The sequence below is a fragment of the Stenella coeruleoalba genome (assembly GCF_951394435.1).
Source record: "Stenella coeruleoalba genome assembly, chromosome: 3".
NCBI lineage: Eukaryota > Metazoa > Chordata > Mammalia > Artiodactyla > Delphinidae > Stenella > Stenella coeruleoalba.
This window is the reverse complement of record NC_137148.1, coordinates 128406812-128423852: the sequence shown is the minus strand read 5'-3', so window position 1 is coordinate 128423852 and position 17041 is coordinate 128406812. Positions and strand designations below refer to the sequence as shown.

At 35.4% G+C, this 17041-nt stretch overlaps 1 long non-coding RNA gene across 1 annotated transcript in view; it reads left to right on the top strand.

Annotated features, from left to right (window-relative positions):
• Positions 1-17041, top strand: part of LOC307184724 — a 565756-nt gene that overhangs the window by 518015 nt on the left and 30700 nt on the right. The gene's annotated exons all lie outside the window — the stretch shown is intronic.

The following is a 17041-nucleotide window of genomic DNA, read 5'->3' as shown; positions in this document are numbered from 1 at the left end:
ATGTCAACTTGCAATTGTAATCAGAGCTACAAAGGAGGAGTGTATAATATACAGGAACAGGTAGTAAAGGAATTTGACCTGGCTAGGAAGGAAAAGGGATGGATTTCCTCAAGAAATGATGATGGCATTGACATAGGAAGGATCAGTAGGAATTAACTAGGCCAAAAGGAGATGGAATAGAAATCTAGACAGAAGAAACATCATGTGTAAATGTTCTAGATGATGGGACGTTAGAGCCTGGGTTCTAGGCATTATTATGTTCATTTTACTCTTGAACTGAAGCTAGGTAAGTTTAAGTTGGAAGTAGCAGGACCAAATCAAATTCCTGTCTAGCCTCGAAAGGTGTACACTTAAAACCACATCACTCCTTTGCCTCACAAATAAAGCATCAGACCGAGATGATTCACAGGGGCATTCTAACAGAGATAGAAAGATCACAGAATCTTGGTGCTTATTTTAGATAATGAAAAAAAGAAAACAATTCTCAAATTGTTTTTTATGAGACAGCTCATAGCCAATCTTGTTTCATATGTATACCCCATATTGAGTGATTTTTAATCAAACCCTGTCATGTCATTTCATTCATAAATATACCAGCATATATCTCTAAAAATATTCTTTTAAAAATGTATAATTACTACAATATTATCACATTTAAGTAGATACAAACAATAATTATTAAAGTAGTTGACAGTTTCTCAATTGTCTCAGGAGCTCTATGTCCTTGTGTCTCTGTCTTTTCTGTTTTTCACAAATGGTTCCAAAAATAAAACTTAGGTCTATACATTTTAATTGGTTGATATGTCTTTTAAGTTCCTTAATCTTTAAGTTCTCCTTCCATCTCTTACTTTTTTCTTCTAATGTATTTGTTAAAGAAACAATTTTATTTTTTATAGAATTTCCTATATTCTTGATTCTTCTGATTTCATATTTTTCTCTCACCAAATTTTCTGTAATTTGGGAATTATATCGGTGGTTTTTCTTTTGGCAAGAATTTTCAAAAGTGGAATGTATAGATCCATCAGATGGCACATAATAGCTATTTTATTTGTTTGTTGATTTTATCAGTGGTTGAACTGAAAGTGGTTGGCTGGAAACTTCCATTCATGGACTATCCCAAGTTACTGTTCATTTAAGAAAGGCAGGATAAATACATGATTCATTTCCTTTACTTCCCAGCTTTCAAACTGATAAACTCTGTTTTCTATCATAAGGTAAGGTTGACCAATACATTTTCCCACATGCTGTTATTTGTCTTTATTATGAATTATACATTTATTAGATATGTTTATAAAATTATTAGATATGTTTAAGCCATTGCAGTTATTATTCTTATGAATAAAGCCCCATAACACTCCTAGTTGCGCCTATTCAACCTGGCTCCTGAGTCTTTGACGTGACACTAGTAGTAATGGATAACTCCTTTGATGCCTGATATGACAAAATTCTAGGGTCCTCTTATGCATTTCTTGTCTCAAAACTCAAATCAGCCTTTCTCAAAAATTCCTGGTCCCTTTAAATTAGGAAATTATATTTGGAGACCATAAGGTGGATACCCAGGGTTTTCACTGCTACCAGCTTAGTGTATCATTTATAGTTCTTCTCAGTGGACAGAGCTAGGAAATAAGCAGTGAAAATAAAATGAAAGAAGAAAGAAAACATACTTCTTGAATATATACTATTATTTCCAATTGAAATTTATGATTACAGGACTTTCTTTGATTTTATATTTATATCACATTTCTCTTACGTTGAAATTCTTGTTTTCTAATGACGAATCTAGATTTTTTGCTCTGTCCTATACTTTATTTATATTATATCAGAAGTACATTGTCAATAGTATTTTCACTAATAATATGATAACCAAAAGCTGCTAAAACTTCTTTGCAGTTACCTCTGTCTTTAGGATATATCCCCCCAAAAGGAAGTATCAGTACTTCTAAATTACTGTCCTTCAAAAATCACTTGAAATAATTCTTCTCTCTGCAGTTATGTGCATTTGATATGTAATTGAATTCATTCATTTTCTTTTTGCCCTTCATTCTGGAAATTTTAAAAAGTTATCTTGTTTTATAATTATGTAAAATACAAACAGGGCACATGAAGAAGTAGGACCCAAATAAGGAAGAAGTACTGTCCTTTCTTGGTGGTTAAAATACGACCAAGAGCAATGAATGCGTGTGGTGAATATATGGGGTGAGAAGTCCTGGATCAGAGCCACCTTTGTGCTCCAGACCATCAGTCTTGCTGTTCTGCATTTATTAGTTGTGACTTCTGACCTACAGGGTGAGGTACTGTACTGCTTGTATTGGTCAAGATTCTTTTGATCATTGGAAACAGAAACTTAGTTTCCCTGTTATGGAAAAGTTAAAAAAAAAGAATAAAAATCTAAAAAAGAGGCTCAAAACAAAACCTGAACAAAAGAGACACATTTATTAAATTTTTGAATTTCCTTCTCTTTTTGAATTTACTTTATTTTTGAATTAGGTTCTTCTCATGCCATAGCAAAGTGAGAAAGGAGGATTTTCTGACTCACACAGACCATTGTTCAAATTCTGACTTTATCCCTTAAAAGTTGTTTATCTCTAGAAAATTTATATAACCTCTTTACCTCAGTTTCCTTATCCATAAAATGAGGATCCTACTTTACAGGAATCTTGTGAAGATTAAATGAGATAATGCATGCAACGTACCTAGTGCTGTGTCTGGCACACATTCAGATTCCAATTACTGTTGGTTTTTGCTGTAGATACTGTTGCTTCTGTTTCTGATTAAAATTGGTGCACACCATTTTTTTTTGTTCTCCTTCCTTTGTCATATTTTTCCTTGAGAACTGCAGAGACTTTGTGCCCTATAATTTTTCGTTCAGTTCTACTTGTCAACCAAGACTTAGCTAAAGATAGCTCTCTAAACTTAGACTTCTTAAAAGAGAAAAAGGGGAAAGATGTTTGAGCCTTTCTTTAATCTGAACTAGCTTGGTTCTATATTTTGAGTTCTCAGCACAGAGCTGGGAATCAGGACCCATGTGGTTCCTCTTTCCTTCCCCAGGAAGGAGCTGTGTAGATTTCAAGGTAAGTAATGTAGCAATATGGGAAACATGGTGGACTCTGAGCTCCTGATCCCAGCATTAGTCACTCTGTGACCTGGGTGATCTTAGGAAATTTATTTCTCTTCTCTGTGCCCAAGTCTGTCTGTGAAATTAGGTCACTCAAGGAGATCTGAATTTGTTTCCAGTTTTTGAAGTGTGTGGTTCTATATTTATTTAAACTCTTTCCTTGGTATATTTCATGTAAGCAGTTCTGTGACCTCTGTGATGCACATTTCTCTTGCCCAGTGGATTGGTATCCTTCCTTTTCTAAATGATGGACCCTATGGAGTCTGTAGGTTTTCCTTTTTCTTCTTGGCTGCCAAGAAGCCTGGAGTTAATTTTCATAGAAAATAGTAGTAACTCTTGTTAGTCTGAGTTTTTTCATACAATAATAATACCCTTCTCCATTTCCTAATTATATAGATTTCATTCTTTTGACATTCCTCTCACTTCAAGTAATATCTGTCTTATTTTATGCCACCCTAATCCTGTTGTTGCTATTATGAGACTCTTTACAGATTATAAATGTTAATTCTGTGTCTAAATTGCTTCATAACCATTTGGGGGGAAGTAATCCCTCTCCCATCTATTCTGTCATGAGAAAAAAGGGAGTGATAGATATAAAAATTATGGGAATAATATAGTTTTTAGATTCAGCTTTCAGTTATTAGTATTAAAGGAGTTAAACATAACTCCAAAGGGATAATAATTAATTGTCAACTAAGTATGTGACTCTGAGTTAAAAGCATCATTTAAAATCCAGTATTTTTGTCTTGTCCAAAGATTCTGGTACTGAAACTGCTGTCACCTGAGCAATGATCAAAATGTTCTGCTCCTCAGAGTACTATGAAATAGATGAGAGGACTCCATTTTTATAGCTTTCTTGGCAATAGGGACAAGTAATTTGCCAGGTGGTATGACAAGGTTCTAATTGACTTTTCAAATGTTCTCATGAGTTCTAGGATGGACAAAGAGCCCAATCCTAGATGAAGGAAAAAGTACATGAAGATTAACTAACAGTGTTATTTCCTCAGCCTAATTCTATTGACCAATTCTGTTAGTAATTTGGGTAGCACATGCTGACTACATTTGCACGACACTAAACAAATTAAAGCGAAGTGGCTAAGAGGATGGGGCTTGGAGTTATATAGACCTGGGTTGAATCCCCACCCCTCCACTCACTGTTTTTGTGAACTTCTACTGGCAAAATTGAGAATAAAGCCTAAAAGCTACAGGAAGATAGGCTTCAACTCATGACATGGAGGAATTTTCTAGTAAAAAAAAAGCTTAAATGGACTTTAGCTGTATTACTGGTGTCTAGAACCAGTAGGAAATTGTAAAGCTCAGGAGCTCTTGTGTATTTAAATCCTGAGCTTGTAAACTCTGAATTTGAGTTGGAATATTAATTGCTTTTGTGATAATGGCAGTGGATGATGGTCCTGAATGGTATTGATGACCTTGTTGACTCTGCCCCCCTCAGGGCTTGTCAGATCACTTCTGTATTCCACTTCTAGGGAGTTTAAGAAGAATGTTGCTGAATTCTAGTGAATAGGGACACAAGAGACCAGGCAGAGGTGTCGTTTGGAAGCCACATCCTATGAAGCCAGAATGAAGAAAATGGGGATATTTAATCAGATATTTAGTCTGGGGAATATCTTTAATGTCATGTGCAGTGTATCTTTTATGAAAGTCCAGACAGCAGAATCAGAACCAGTGGTTTGAAGCTCCAGAGAAACTGACGTCGTCCCAATACAAAAAATCAGAGAAAGAATTTGAATATTAGATTGGCCTAGGTTTGAGTTCCAGCATGGCCACGTCCTGTGTTACCATGTTCACGTTACTTCACTGCCCTGAGCCTCAGTAATCTCATCTGTGAAGTGGGGATGATGTTAGACTTTATCTCATAGGGCATTTGCACAGATTAAAATGACATTTTACATGCAGATAAATAACACAATGTGCGACACATAGTACATACTTAATAATTGCTAGTTGTGGTTGGTGTTCTTGTTAACATTATTAGTAGTTAGGTCTAGAATATAATGAAAGTTTGCCTGCTTCAAGAGGAGACAACAAAGTAGTTATTATTGATTTTAAAAAGGATGAAGCAAAGGGTTTGGAGAGGATTTGACATGGGTTGGGCATGTTCGTGACCCTTTGATTCTAGAAGTGCCTTTCTGGCATCATACTATAGGTAACCAGGTACATTTTCACTGATGTCCAGTTTTTTCCTGGCCTCTTCTATCCTTGGTACCCTATCCCTTTGACCTTAGGGATCTGCTGGACCAGATTTAGCAGTTTTCCCACCATATAATTATCTGTAACTGCTTGAGCAGTTACATGCCTAAATTTTTCATAAGCCACTTCATTCTGTAATACCAATGGCTAATCATAGAGCCTTTGATTATAATCTCTTCAGCATCAGTCTCTGTTTCTTGTTTACAACTGATTGGCCAGAGTTTATAATAGTAGCAGACATTGAATACACAATGGATGAATGGATGGACGTATGGATGAATGCCGGAATGAATGGAGAGAGATGCAAACTGATGGAATTTCATGTATATGAGCAATCATTATGTTTAATATTCCATTTAGTGCCTAATATGTATATTTGATACTTCATCCAGGTGGCTATTTGGCCTCTACTTGAGAACCTTCTACAGTAGGGAATTCATCACCTCTTCAGGCATGCCGTTTTTCCTTTGGACAAATCTATTAGCATAGGCTTGCAAAGTTTCACCATATGTTGAACTAAATTGTATCACTCACCTAATAAATGAATGTACTGCCTCTCCTAGTAGTATTCGAGTTGTAACAGTAGACTACTAGAAACACATTCTTTAAATAAAATAATTTATATTTTGAGGGCACAGTTTTAGGCACCAAGGGCTGTCAGAAAGAAAATATGCTAATTTGCTTCTTCACAAACTAAAGATCCTATTTTATTTAGGTGTGGGGGATATAAGATGACAGGTGTTTTCAGTATTTCCATGTTACAATAAGAAATAGATTTTGCACATCAATAGGTACGTGGGAGATGAGGTATAAACTATGATAAAACTAAATACATAGCGGTCATGCTTCATGAATATAAAAACAGTTGTACAAAATTACATTTCTTTTAGTTTTAAGAAATGCTATAGAAGTGAATTGTATTTTTTTTAACTCAACAGCTCTTTTAAGTTAAACTTAGAGAACCATGAGAGTCAGTATATTTGAATCAAACATTAAAAATGGTTTTATTCTAAGCAGCAATTAAGACTTAAATGCCATTATTTGATTTCTCCCTAGAAAGCATTTGTTTGCCATCCTGTGACTGAGCTGCTAAATTGGCCACATCTGGAGACAAACCAAAGACAATGCTATATCAAATCTAATTTTCAAAGGACACATCTGCTCTTTGAGGGGAAAAAAATAAGACAGCCAAAGAGAAACCAAAGAATCATAATAAATATGTGGGGGTGGGTGATAAACAGGTTACCATGGAGATCTGTTGGATTAATTGGCATACCACTTACCAGTGTGTCTCTGTAGTATTTTGATGCCTCTTGACAGGGGCAGAGACTTCTAGAAAGAGAAATACATCTCAGGACAAAGCTCTAGGTAGACTGGTGGACATATAGTCAGGCTATAATGATCCTGTTCCTCTGACAGCTGCCATAGCCACTCGGAGGGGTAAGTTCTAGAAGCCATGTTTATATGATGTGACCCTATCTCCCTCTCATGGCCATAACTGAAAGGACCAGGGTAGACACCTGACTTGCAGTCGATCAGCTGGATTTTCTTTGTCAGGTATTTGGCATTTGGATTGAGATATGTCTCAGTGTGTCCCGTTTGCTTGAATAGAGGAAATGTAAACCTTGGAGCTTTGAGGAAGCTATGTTTGTACAAGTGCTATGGGAAAGAAGAATAGGAGAAAGATAGAAGTAAATTATAGCCGTAGTCCTGAATGGCTTTCTGGTCTCTGGTTCTAGACCTTTCACTATTCTTGGCTTCTAAGAAATCACCCAGTATCTCTAGTGTATTTCCCTTAATTGGTTGAAATGTTTGAAGTCAGTTTCTATAAATTGGAAGCACAAGAATACCAACTTAAAATGTGTAAAAATTGATGCCATTATCTTGGTTTCTTAGTGGTCAGTGATAAAGTTTTTTAGAAAATTCAAACCAGGGAGCCCTTCTTCAGTACTTCCTCTGTACTAGATGAGGAGGAGAACATAGAGAAAATATAAGTTACAATATTACCCTCTTCTTGTTCTCTTTTTTAAAATAAATTTATTGAAGTATATTTGATTTACAATGTTGTGTTTCTGCTGTACAGCACAGTGACTCAGTTATACATATATAGATTATTTGTCGTATTATTTTCCATTATGTTTATCACAGGATATTGAACATAATTCCCTGTGCTATAGAGTAAGACCTTGTTGTTTATCCATCTTATATATGCTAGTTTGCATCTGCTAATCCCAAACTTCCAATTCTTCCCTCCCCCACTCCCCTCCCCCTTGGCAACCACAAGTCTGTTCTCTATGTCTGTGAGTCTGTTTCTGTCTCATAGATATGTTCACTTGTGTCATATTTTAGATTCTACTTATAAGCGAAATCATATGGTATTTGTCTTTCTCTCTCTGACTTACTTCACTTAGTATGATAATCTCTAGGTCCATCCATGTTGCAGCAAATGGCATTATTTCATTTTTCTTGTTCTCTTATCACTACTTGCTACATCAATATCATATCCACACTAGGCTTTTCTAGGGAAAGTGAAACTCAGTGGAAGTAGATGTTCATATCTCATTAAGATAAAAACAATTCTGAAAGGACATTGTACTTCCAGTGATCTCATTTCAGCCTTGACTAAAAGGTAATGTTCCTCTTAATAAATGAGCACTCCATCTCCTAAGATGGGAGCAGCAATTGCTCTTTTAATTAGATGGCAGCTTCTCCTTAGCCTCAGACGAGTGAGTTGTTTTAATTTTATGTTATTAGTAAAATTAATAATTCATTAATTTTCCATTTCTCTCTGGAATGAGAGGAGGTGAGTAAGATTTCGTGAGTCAGGAAAGCCTAAGAGGGATTAATTTATCATGAAGTTCCCTGGCAGGACCACAAGGTTACAGAAACTGAAATGAATCAGTGGATTAGTGTGAAAGTGTAGATTTCATGGAGACTACTCACCATTACTTCATAATGGGCTTTTCTTTCATTTACCACTGAGGTTATATTTCTGTTACTGAAATTTTGTATAGAAGGTACTCACTTAAATATCCCTAAACTCATTTTCTCTCTCCCTCCCCCACATCCCCACACTCTTTTTCTTTCACACATGTGTAAATGGTTATTTATCTCCATTACTTTCAAATTAAAATTCCATATATTATTTAAATATTAAATTAAAATAAGTTAATAAATAAGAACTTGAACTTTCTATTAATTTTGGAAATTAAGATCCAGGCCATAATATCTGATTTTTTCTGTAATTAGAGGGATAGTATCTGAAGATGCCTTGGCGTTAGAAAATGTCCTTATCTTTCAGCTGGCAGTAGAGGACAATATCATTAAGCTGGAACTCAGACTTGGGGTTTCCAGTCTGGCATATAGGGAACTTAGAAGTCTCTACTCTGTCTTAACAAAACAAGTGAAGAGATGAATGAATGTTCAAAATCAAGAACTCTTCTTCAGTCCGTCAGAGAAGTGAGGTCACAAGGCAAACTGCTATCCCCTAAATTGAAGAAAGAGACAGGTGGATAAAGAGAATCACAACTTAGCAAAGCAGAAACCCACAAGCAGAAACCTCCATGAGATCCAGTGCTGGGGTATGAAAACTTAAACTGTATTTGGTAAATTGCCGAAGACTCATTATGAACAAGTCGGAGAGTTAAAAACTCCAGAGGGATCCCTCACAGGGGAAGGAGTGGGGGCACCCTTTTGAAACTTTTATTTTTAGGAGCTCTACCAGGTTCTCACAGTTAATATCTGACAAAAATTTCTTCATGTTTTCAACAGGAAGAGGGGAAAAGTAACCATTTTTGAATACACCAGAGCATTCTGTTCTTTTTAATAAGTCCTGCCATCAGGAGAAACTATTTTCCCAGAGCCTAACCTACTTAAGGAAGAGAAAACTCCACCTTCAGTTCCCTCTGGCCTTGTCAGACTAGGAATTTAGAGCAACTATGAATAATATGCTAAGGACTCTGATGGACAAAATAGACAATAAGCTAAAACAAATGGATAATGTAAGCAGAGAGATAAAAACTCTAAGAAAGATTCAAAATGAAATGCTAGGGATAAACACTAACAGAAAGGAAGAATGCTTTGGTTGGCTCATTAACAGACAGGACACAGCTGAGGAAATCTCTGAGCTTGAAGCTATGACAATAGAAACTTCCAAAACTTAGAAGTTGAAAAAGACCAAAAAAAAAAAAAAAAAAAAAAACCCACAACCAGACAGAATAACATGAACTGTGGGACAACTATAAAAAGTGTAACATACACATAATGGGTATACCAAAAGGAGAAGGAAGAAAGAAACAGAGGCAATATTTGATGCCTAATGACTGAGAATTTCCCCAACTTAATGTTGACACCAAACTGTAGATTCAGGAAGCTTAGAGAATACCAAGCAAGATAAATAAACACACAAACACACAGACACACAACTCTACCTAAGCATATCATATTGAAACTTCAGAAAACCAAAAATGAAAAAAAAAATCTTAAAAGAAGCAAAATGTAAATAAAATACCTACAGAGGAGCAAGGATAAGAATTACACCCAACTTTTTCTCAGAAACCATGCAAGCAAGAAAAGAGTGGAGTAAAATATTTAGTGTTAAGAGAAAAAAAAAACCAGTAATCTAGAATCCTGTACCCTACAAAATTAACCTTCAAAAGTGAAGAAGAAATAGACTTTCTCAGACAAATAAAAACTGAGGAAATTTGTCGCCAGTAGAGCTGCCTTGTAAGAAGTGTTAAAAAAGTTCATCAGGGCTTCCCTGGTGGTGCAGTGGTTGAGAGTCCACCTGCTGATGCAGGGGACACGGGTTTGTGCCCCGGTCCGGGAAGATCCCACATGCCGCAGAGCGGCTGGGCCCATGAGCCATGGCCACTGACCCTGTGTGTCCGGAGCGTGTGCTCCGCAACGGGAGAGGCCACGACAGTGAGAGGCCCGCGTACCGCAAAAAAAAAAAAAAAAAAAAAAAAAAAAGAAATTCTTCAGAGGCAAGGAAAATGATAGAGGTCAGAAATACAAATCTACATAAAGAAAGGGCATTGAAGAATGAATAAGTAGAAATAAAATGCAAGATATTTATTTTCTTATTCTTAATTGATATAACCAACAATTATTCAAAATAATAATAGCGACAGTGTATTCTTATGCTTATGTATCACTGAAATGAATGACACTAATGATACAGTGGATAAGAGGGAGGAATTAGGAATGCTGTTATAACTTGCACTACTCAGGAAGTGGTGTAATGTTATTTGAAAAAGGATTGGGATTAGTTGGAAATATATATTGTAAACTCTAGGCCAACTGCTTAAAAATGTTAAAACAGTAGAAGGGAAAAGAAATATAACTAATATTCTAAGAAAGGAGATAAAATGGAGTCATATAAAGTGCTCAAAACCATGAAGAAAAGGAAAAGTGTGGAAGGTAAAAAAAAAAAAAAAAAATGGAACAAAGAATAGGCTAATAAATTTTTTAAAAGTAATAAATATGGTAGATTTTAATCTATCACTTTAAACATCAAGTATACCAATTAAAAAATTGAGATTATGAGAGTGGATCAAAGAACAAGACACAGCTATATGTTGTCTACAGGAAACCCACTTTGAATACACAGACATGTATAGAATAATACTACATGGATGGAGAAAAAAATATCATGGTAACACTAGTCAAAAGGAAGTCAAACTGTACAAATTTCAGATAGAGCAAATTTCAGAGCAATATAAATTATCAGGCATAGAGAGGGGCTTTACAAAATGATGAAGCGGTCAGTACTCCAAGAAGACATAACAATCTCTACTGTATGAAAACAACATAAAAATATGCAAGGCAAAAACTAATAGAACTGCAAGGAGAAATAGATGAATCCACCATTATAGTTGGAGACTTTGACACCTCTTTATCAGAAATGGACCAATATAACAGGCAGAAAACCAGTAAGGACATATTTGAACTCAACAGCACCATCAATTAATTGATATCTGTAGACTACTTGACCCAACCACAGCAGAATATGCATTCTTCTCAAGCTCACATGGATTCACCAAGAGAGACAACAATGTGGACCATAAAACACAGTCTAAAGAAACTGAAAATAATAGAAATCATACAATGTCTGCTCTTGGGTAAAAATGATATGAAACTACAAATCAATGACAAAAGAAAACTGGAAAGTCCCCAAATACTTAGTGATTAAAAGCGCACTTTTAATAACACGTAGGTCAAAAATGAAATCTCAAGAGAGATTAATAAATATCTTAAACTGAATGAAAATACAGTTTATCAAAATTTGTGGGAAGCTGTGAAAGCAGTGCTTAGAGAGAAATTTATTGCATTAAATACATACACTTGAAAAGGAGAAAGATCTAAAATCAGTCTTCTAAGTTTCCACCATAGGAAACTAGAAAAAGAAGAAAAAAATCCAAAATAAGCAGGAGAAAAGAAATAATAAAAATTAAAGTAAAAACACAATTGAAAACAGAAAATCAATAGAGAAAAATCAACAAAACTAAAAGCTGGTTTTATGAAAGGATAAATAAAATTTATTAATCTTTAGCCAGGCTAATTAAGAAAAAAGAGAGAAGACATAATTACTAATAACAGAAATAAGTGGATATCACTGCAGATCCCATAGACAGTAAATGAATAATAAAGAAGAATTATGAACAAGTTTGTGCTCACATATTTGATAACCTAGATTAAATAGACCAATTCCTTGGAAGACACAATCTGCCAAAACTCACACAAGAAGAAATATAAAAACTGAGTAGGAGAAATTGAATCAATAATTAATAACCTTCCAAAAGAGAAGGCATCAGACCCAAATGGGTACACTGGTGAATTCTATCAAGTATTTAAGGAAAAAATGGTACCAATTCTCTACAATCTCTTCAGAATATATTGGGTTGGCCAAAAAGTGCCTTCGGTGTTTAAGTAAAAACAAAACACGTTTTTCATTTTCACCAAGAACTTTATTGAACAGCGTATTCACCCTTTTGTTCCACTCCTTCTGCCATTTTTCTGGCAACTTCATAATTCCATCTTCCCAAAACGTTTTATCTTTCTGAGCAAAGAACTGTTACATGTGCCTTTTACAGTCTTCCAGGGAATTGAAATGTTTTCTATTAAGAGGATTTTGTAAAGACCTAAATAAATGGAAATCCGAAGGTGCAATGTCAAATCCAATGAATACGGCAGATGAATCAGAACTTCCCAGCCAAGCTGTAAGAGTTTTTTCCTGGTCATCAAAGAAACATGCAGTCTTGTGTTATCCTGATGGAAGATTATGTGTTTTCTGTTGACTAATTCTGGATGCTTTTCGTCGAGTGCTGCTTTCAGTTGGTCTAACTGGGAGCAGTACTTTTTGGAATTAATTGTTTGGTTTTCCAGAAGAAGCTCATAATAGAGGACTCCCTTCCAATCCCATCACCTTCTTCAGATGAAGACTGGCCTTTGGTGTGGTTAATGGTGGTTCATTTCACTTGTCCCACAATCTCTTCCATTCCACATTGTTGTACAGTATCCATTTTTCATTGCCCATCACAATTTGTTTTAAAAATGGACATTTTCATTACATTTCAGTAGGGAATTGTATGTGGAAATACCGTCAACAAGGTTGTCTTCACTTAACTTATGGGGAACCCAAACATCAAAGAAATTAACATAACCAACCTGGTGCAAATGATTTTCAGTGATTGATTTGGATATTTTGAGTATGTCAACTATCTCCCACATGGTATAATGTTGATTGTTCTCAGTTAATATCTCGATTGGATTGTTATCGACTTCAGCTTGTCTACCCGACCATGGAGCATTGTCCAGTGAGAAATCTCCAGCAAGAAACTTCACAAACCACTTTTGACACGTTTGATCAGTCACAGCACCTTCTCCATACACTGCACAAATCTTGTTTTGCATTTCACTTGCATTTTTACCTTTCTTGAAATAATAAAGCATAATATGCCGAAATGTTGCTTTTTTCTTCCATATTCAATATTCAAGTGGCTACACAAAAATTCACCGATTTTGATGTCTTTTTTTAAATGCACACTAATATGACAGTTGTCACATACCATGTAACAAAATTATTTTGAATGAAGTTAAAGACAACTAAGTGCTACTAGAGCCATCTTACAGAAAAAAGAAAACTAAAATTTGGCCAACCCAATAAAAGCATGGGGATACTACTTAACTCATCTTGTAAAGCTAGAATTACCCTAATACCAAACCAAAGATATTTTCAAGAACACTATGGACCAATATCTCTCACGAACATAGACATAAAAATCCTCAACAGAATATTACCAAATTAAATCCAACAATGTATAAAAACAATTATGTATTATTACCAAGTGGGAGTTATCCCAGGTATACAAGCCTGGTTCTATATTTGAAAATTAATTAATAAATCCAGTTTATGTTAACATTAATGGCTAATGAAGAAAAATCACATGATCATATCAATAGATGAATAAAAATCATTTGAAAAATTCTATAAGTCATTCATGATTAAAAAAACAACTCTAGGAATAGGGATTTCCCTCAACTTGATAAAGAATGTCTGCAAAAAGCATACAGCTGACATCATACTTCATGGTGATAAATTTAATGGTGAGAAACCTTGTAACACTGCTTTCAACATTGTACCAGAAGTCCTAGCTAATTCAAGAAGACAAGAAAAGGAAATAAAAGGTATATGGATTGGAAAGGAAGAAATAAAATTGTCTTTGTTTGCAGATGATACGGTTAGTCTCCATGTAGAATATCTGAAGAATTGGCAAGAAAAGCAAATGAACTCCTGGAGCTAGTAAGTGATTATAGCTAAGTTGTAGGATACAAGATTAATATACAAAAGTCAATTTCTTTCCCATATGCCAGCAATGGACAAGTGAAATTTGAAATTAACAACATTTACCATATAAATTATCATCTAAAAAATGAAATATTGATAAGTCTAATAAAATATGTAAAACATGTCTAGGTGGAAAACTGTATAACTCTGATAAAGGATATCAAAGAAGAACCTAATAAATGGAGAGACATTCCATGTTCATGGATAGGAAGACTCAGTATCATCAAGATGTCTGTTCTTCCCAGATTATTCTATAGATTCAACACAATCCCAAACAAAATCCTAGCAAGTTGTTTTGTGGATATCTTCAAACTAATTCTGAAGATTACATGGAGAATCAAAAGACCCAGAATGGACAAATCAATACTGAAGGAGAAGAACCAAGTTGGAGAACTGACACTACCCAACTTTAAGATTTACTAAAAAAGTACAGTACTCAAGACAGCGTGGTATAGGCAAAATAACAGACAGATACAGCAGTGGAACAGAATAGAGAGCTCATACATAGAGCCACGTAAATGTAGTCAAATGATCTTTGACAAAGGAATAAAGCAGTACAATAGAGCAAAGATAGACCTTTCCATAAATGGTGCTGGAACAACTGGATATCCACATGCAAAACAAACTCTAGAAACAGACCTTACACTCTTCACACACACACAAATAATCAAAATAAATCACAAAGCTAAATATAAAACTATAAAACTCATTGAAGATCATGTAAAAGAAAGCCTAGGGCTTTCCTGGTGGCACAGTGGTTGAGAATCTGCCTGCCAATGCAGGGGACACGGGTTCGAGCCCTGGTCTGGGAGGATCACACATGCCACGGAGCAACTAAGCCCGTGTGCGACAACTACTGAGCCTGCGCGTCTGGAGCCTGTGCTCCACAACAAGAGCGGCCGCGATAGTGAGAGGCCCATGCACCGTGATGAAGAGTGGCCCCTGCTTGCCGCAACTGGAGAAAGCCCTCACACAGAAATGAAGACCCAGCACAGCCAAAAATAAATTAATTAATTAATTTAAAAATAAATAAATAAAAATTAAAAAAAATAAACATTCCATGTCTAGGCATTAAAACGGTGGCTATCCTATATGCAAAACAAAATTAAAAAAAAAAAAAGCCTAGATGACCTTGGGTAAGGCAATGGCTTTTTAGACACAACCTCAAAATACAGTCCATGAAAGAAATAATTGGTAAGGTAGGTCTCATTAAAATGAAAAACAACTGCTCTGTGGAAGACAATGTTAAGAGAATGAAAAGACAAGCCACAGAATGAGAGAAAATATTGACAAAAGACATATATAATAAAATACTGTTATCTACAACATAAAAAGAACTCTTAAGCTCAACAATAAGAAAACAACCTAATTTAAAAATGGGCAAAGATCCGAACAGACACCTCATTAAAAAGATATATAGCTGGCAAATAAGCATATGAAAAAAATGTTCAACATCATATACCATGAGGGAATTGCAAATTAAAACATGAGATACCGTTACATACCTATTTGAATAGCCAAACTCCAAAACAGACAACACCAATGCTGGTGAGGATGTGTGGCAACAAGAACACTCATTCATTGCTGGTGTGAGTGTGAGATGGTACACATACTTTGGAAGGCAGTTTTGCAGTTTCTTGCAAAACTAAGCATACTCTTACCATATGATATATCATTTGCACCGCTTTGATATTTAGCCAAGTGGTTTGAAAACTCATATCCACACAAAACCTGCACACAGATGTTTATAGTAGCTTTATTCATGATTGGCCAAAATTTTGAAGCAACCAAGATGCCTTTAAGCAGATGAGTGGATACATAAACTGTGGTATATCAGGCAACAGAATATTATTCAGTGTTAAAAAGAAATGAGCTATAAAGCAATGAAAAGACATGGAGGAACCTTAAGTGCATACCGCTGAGTGGAAGAAGCCATTTGAAAAGGCTACATGCTACATAATAATTCCAATTATATGACATACTGAAAAGGCAAAACCATGGAGACAGTAAAAAGATCAGTGGTTGCCAGGGGTTAAGGAGGAGGGAGGGATAAATAGGCAGAGCACGGACGATTTTTAGGGCAGTGAAATTATATGGTACTACAATGGTGGATACATGTTATGCATTTGTCAAAACCCATAGAATGTACAGTACCAAAAACGAACCCTCATCTAAACAATGGACTTTGGGTGATGATGATGTGTCAGTGTAGGTTCATTGAATATACAAATGTACCACTGTGGTGGATGTTAGTATTGGGGAAGGTTTTACATGTGTGGGTGGTATATGGGAACTCACTGTACTTTCCACTGAACTTAAAACTGTTCTAAAAAATAGTTTATTAATAAGAAAAATTTTGGGCGCCAACAGGCAGGAAAAAATCAGAGTAGAAATTGGCTTTTGTATAGTTGGTAAATTTTTAAAGGAATGCTTTTACTAAGGTTAGTCATGAACAAAATAAAATCACTTATATTTCTCAGATCAATATTATGTTATTTTAACTTCATGTGAGCAAGGGCAAAATATGTCTTTCCTAAATCTTCCTCCATCCCTCACACTGAATTCTTCTCAACTATTTCTGGAATTCATTAAGTCTCAAGGGAAGCTCTGAGTCATAGTAGTTAAGGGCACAGTTTTAGAGTTCTGCCATGTGACAAATAATGAAAACTCTGAGAACTCCTGTGTTCTCCTCAGTACAATGAGGGAAATCATAGGACTTACCTCCTAGGGGTGCTGTAAACATTCAAGGAGGCAATGCATGCCAAATTCTTATGCAGGGCCTGGTACCTGTGAGTGTTCAACCCATGATAATTCCTATTCTAATCCTAAGTGTTCTTAGCGTATTACATTAACCATTTCCTCCTGTC